This window comes from Prionailurus bengalensis, chromosome X (genome assembly GCF_016509475.1).
Source record: "Prionailurus bengalensis isolate Pbe53 chromosome X, Fcat_Pben_1.1_paternal_pri, whole genome shotgun sequence".
In the NCBI taxonomy this organism is placed as follows: Eukaryota; Metazoa; Chordata; class Mammalia; order Carnivora; family Felidae; genus Prionailurus; species Prionailurus bengalensis.
The window spans coordinates 25,273,682-25,278,469 of record NC_057361.1 but is presented as its reverse complement, the minus strand read 5'-3'; the positions used below and the strand labels follow the sequence as shown (position 1 = coordinate 25,278,469).

The 4,788-nt window shown below is 37.6% G+C and overlaps 2 non-coding genes across 2 annotated transcripts; both read left to right on the top strand.

The window, feature by feature from the left end:
- The first annotated feature begins 4,260 nt into the window (after window positions 1-4,260).
- On the top strand, window positions 4,261-4,340 carry LOC122478134. Its single transcript, XR_006295884.1, has one exon. It is a non-coding gene; the product is annotated as a small nucleolar RNA U2-19 (small nucleolar RNA).
- A 173-nt stretch (window positions 4,341-4,513) lies between these two features.
- LOC122478133 lies at window positions 4,514-4,584 on the top strand. Its single transcript, XR_006295883.1, has one exon. It is a non-coding gene; the product is annotated as a small nucleolar RNA U2-30 (small nucleolar RNA).
- Window positions 4,585-4,788: the final 204 nt, after the last annotated feature.

Here is a 4,788-nt window from a genome sequence, read left to right as displayed (position 1 = left end):
ACCAGACAGACTTAAACAGGCAAGGAAGACTTTATGAAAGACAACCACAGTAGGCAAGAAAGAACTCAACTCCACCATAACAAAAGGTGAAAGACGTTTTAAGCACTGGGATGAGCTAGTAGAAAAGTACTGAAGGACACGGGGAAAGGGGATCCATCAATGTGATTAGGCTATCTGTGTTTGCTAATTGGCATTTATCTATTAAAGTTAGACTCTTACTCCCTCATGAACTCTAGAGAGAGGGTGCCTTAGCTCCCTTAATGATGACATATCAAAGGGAAGGCTCCCAAGTCTTGAGAAAGACATCCCTGAGATACAAAACTGGCAAGAGCCTAGGAGATGATTTACACCTCAAAGGGGCAGGGAAGAATGGACAATTTTAAGTTTTCTAAAGCTAATGCTCTAAGAATAGGGAGATGAGGGGCCTATAACTATGAAGCAGTCTGTCTCAAGTTAGTCAAGCTGAGGGAACCCTAAGTTATCTTGTGGTTAACTGAAATTACTTTTTATTGTTATCCTACAGCTAAAATTAATGCAACACCCTAGAGTGACTCCAAAAAGAGCAGTTAAGTGCTCACTTGATATATTAAAAAAAAAAAAAACCTGAGTGGGAAAAAATTCCTATAATTTTTAAAAAGTGACACAGGTTAGTGGTGAATTAAAATTGAAGTAAAATATCTTAAATCTTAAAAAATAGCATAGGCACATTTAAGGGGGCTCCTTCTAATTCCCATGAATGATGACTTATTCTGGTAGTTAGTATTTAGCATAATAGTCCTTTTTAGGAAGACTTAACTTTTCCTTTTCTCTCTTTTGGTGGACTTTTTCAGATTAAAATGAAACAAGTAGCAAAATGGGTCCAACATCTGCAAAAGGAACAAAATTACAGAGAATGCCAGAATGTTTAAGAGATTTTCTCTGATCTAATCTTCAAATGTGTAATTTACAATTTTATTAATGCTTTAGACATACGCTTACATGATGTGAAACAAAATATCAAAAGAAAACGAATGATGTATTTTCTTGACTGCAAACAGATGATTGAATAACTGTGCGCTGCTAATTATAGGCTGGTGAGTTCACCGCTGAGAACCATGGGAAATGTGAAGGCCCTTTTTTAATGTGTGTGTTGCAGCAAAAAGAAATCCACTGGGCAAAATAATCATCAGCCTGTCCTGAATAATCTTGAGGTTGTATCCAGTTCTTAGCTCATGATAGTTATTTATGTGCAATATTCCATATGCTTTTTTATGAACCTGGCCTTAAATGAAGAAAAGGAAAAATGTGAATATTCTGAAGTTACTGTGGCAGAGCACATTCAAGTCAGATTTCTCACACTGTAGAATCTGAATACTCAAATGCAAAATTGCTGAAAACAGCATCTTGAGGCTTCGGGACAGTTCATTATGGTAGGCTTTGCTGCCAATGTGATCTTGAAGGCCATAGAAAAAGTGCATTGTGTTATATTTTAAGACTACATCATAATTAAGTGCTACTGCTGTGCTTGTGGCTTCCAGAAAAGTTATTAACAGCACTCTGTCAGATAATTAGAAATATAGATCATGCAGATACTTCTTTTAATTTGCTAGAATTCACACCCTGTTATAATTGTTCTATTCTCCTTGTATTTGGGGGATGGCATTTTTAGTATGAAATTTATATTATGTCTAATATCTTGCTAGTGGCCAAATCTACACATTTACCAAGAGGTTTTCTTCTGATATCTTTCATGCCTCAGCTGTCAAGAAATGAAAATATAGGCGCTCCTGGGTGGCTCAGAAGGTTAAGTGTCCGATTTCGGCTCAGGTCATGATCTCATAGTTGATGAGTTCGAGCCCCGCATCGGGCTCTGTGCTGACAATTCACAGCCTGTAGCCTGGTTCAGATTCTGTGTCTCCCTCTCTCTGCCCCTGCCCCACTCATGCTCTCTATTTCTCAAAAAAAAAACATTAAAAAAAAAGAAAATATAGAGTATACACATATACACATACATATATACATGAAATGCAAACATGGAAGATATGAATTAGATATATGGATATAGAAATACAAATACACATTTTACTTATCATGTAGATATAGACTACATCCCAGAGAGAGAGAGAAGGATAGAAAGCACATGCTCTGTAAGTTATACCGTAAGTTTTACATAGAAATCCAGACTAATTAACCTTCTTTCTTATACTATTCCTTTGGACATTAAATAAGTTTGAAGCCCAACAAAGATTTGTACGTCCTAGTAGAAAAGTCAATCTATGGTTCCCTAAAACCACAAGTGTCAAGGTTTCTGAGTACATATTATCTCCCTGAAACAATGCTTTACTTGATGGTTTTTGTCAGCTTGGAAGCATGTCTAACCCTAACAGGAGAAGAGCAGTGCCTGTACTACTAAAAGACAGTCCACCTGGTAGGAAAATTATTATCTCATAAAATGTTTTCACCAATTTCCTCCTTTGCTACAGTGACTGCTCCAAGTATTTGAGACAAGGGCTGGGTATATAGGTGGTAAGGGGACCAAAGGGAGTTTATGACAATTTTCATTTTTCCATTTTCACAATACACCCAACTATAAGCATTTGGAACAAAATGACTACATGCCTTCTCTCCCCCGAGCCCTGGGTAAGTATGCATCTAAAACTATATTTATAGGCTCAAAACATGATCAAATCTTTACTTAGATGTTAAAAGACAAGTCTTTCTATAAATAAATGACTGATAAAAGGTTCATTTCCATTCCCGAGGAACATACAGACAACAGTGTTGAGCATTACAATACCAAAGTGGAGTCTAGGGATGTGTTTGGGATTCTTTGATAAATGGTCTGATGGGGTCCAAAGAGGTTAGATTGGGAGAAACAAGAAAGTAACTCAACTGGTATCTGAAGAGGAGAACAGAGGTTCATTTTTCTTCATCTCTCTATGCTGGCTTCCTTTACTTTTTATTTTCAGAAGTGCTATCATTGAAAATGCCTCCAGAGTGTAAAAGGAATACAGGAAAAGCAGGGGATTGGGTAGAAATTCCAGATACCAGTGAACTTTGAGGCAAAGAGACAGGAAGAACAGATGGATGTACCAAGATACAGAAGGAGGGAAGGAAGTTAACAAAGTTCTTCTCAAATGGTTATTTGTAAGCACTGCTTGTATTTTAAAATGAAAATGTTATATTGTCGAGATTCTGTTGCTTTTGAAATTCATTCAGTGGCTGTTAATTCAGGGCCTGCTGTGATTCAGGCTCTGAGGATCCTGTCCCCAGGTCCAGAGAAGCAGATAGACTCTAAGCCCTTGTTACTTAGTGTGTGGTCTGAGGCCTGCAGCAACCGCATCAGCCGGAATCACAATCTGCATTTTTACAAGATCTCTACATAATTCTTATGCATAGCAAAGTCTGAGAGACATTAGTTTAAATATATGACTATAGGGGCGCCTGGGTGGCTCAGTTCGTTAAGCGTTGGACTTCAGCTCAGGTCAGATCTCACAGTTCGTGGGTTTGAGCCCTGCATCGGGCCCTCTGCTGACAGCTCAGAGCCTGCAGCCTGCTTCGGATTCTGTGTCCCCCACCCCTGCCCTTTCCCTGCTCACACTCTGTCTGTCTGTCTGTCTCTCTCTCTCAAAAATAAATGTTAAAAAAAGTTTTGAAAATAAATATATAACTATAAAAGTGTGTGAAACAGATGTGCCTTGACACTACGAGAACGCAAACTCGTAGTTTGCAAGGGAGATGGGGTGTGAGTGAGGACAAATGATTGATGGTTTGATAAACCAACTAAAGATTTGGGACTCTGAGTAATGTGGAGTGAGTTACTGATGGCTTTTAAGCATCTGTTTTTCACAATGTGGAGAATCGTTTTGAGGTAGGGAAGGTGGCAACAGAAAGATGCCCTGATCATAGTATTCAGGACCCAATTTCTTCAAACCTGTGGTTGTGTAAATTGTATCTTACTTATTTTTTTGTTTCAAAGATACAGAAGAAATAGGTATCATCCTTAAACAGAATTATATTGTTTTTACTCATTTTGTGTTCTAGAATGGAAATATTTTCTTTCTAACCAAGCACAAATCAGTAGTTGTTTGTGTGATCAGTTTTCTAGTCGGTATGGACTGGAGAGAGAGGCCACTATTTGCTCTTTTATGCTCAGCCGCAAGGCAGCAAGAAATAAACGTCATAGCTACACAGAGGATATAGTGGGACTCCTAAATGAATTTAGTTTAATTTTTTATATTTAAAATATTTAATTCTCTGAGATCTGTTCTTAGTGAAGTAGATCAATGATGAAAATAGCTGAATCTGAGCATCAGAAGACCTTCCAGTCTGCCTGATGCATGATCTTCATACTTCTGAGAAGTAAAACTAATTTAAAGCAATAAGGGCTTATGTCTGGGATTGTCAGTGTGTGAGTATGAATGTGAGCGTGTGTGCATGCATGTTTATAAAAGTGACAGCAGAGAACCAAGGACTGGCTGATGGATGAAAGAGATGGGAGGGTATATGTGTGTATGAAACGCTCATCAGTGCTGAGCAGTGATGAGAAAGGTTTCACTGCTGACCTTTGTGACTATGAAGATTTCTACACTTGAACTGAACTCAGAATTTTAAAAAATAAGATATTTAAGATCACGTTCAATACCATTTTCACAATATCTTATGCAACCCCTGCTGCAAACCTTTTTCTTGTTGTTGTTGTTGTTGTTGCAACATTTTAATAAAGTTTTTAATTTAAATTCCAGTTAACATACAATATATTAGGTTCAGGTGTACAATATAGTGATTCAACATTTTCATACAAAACCT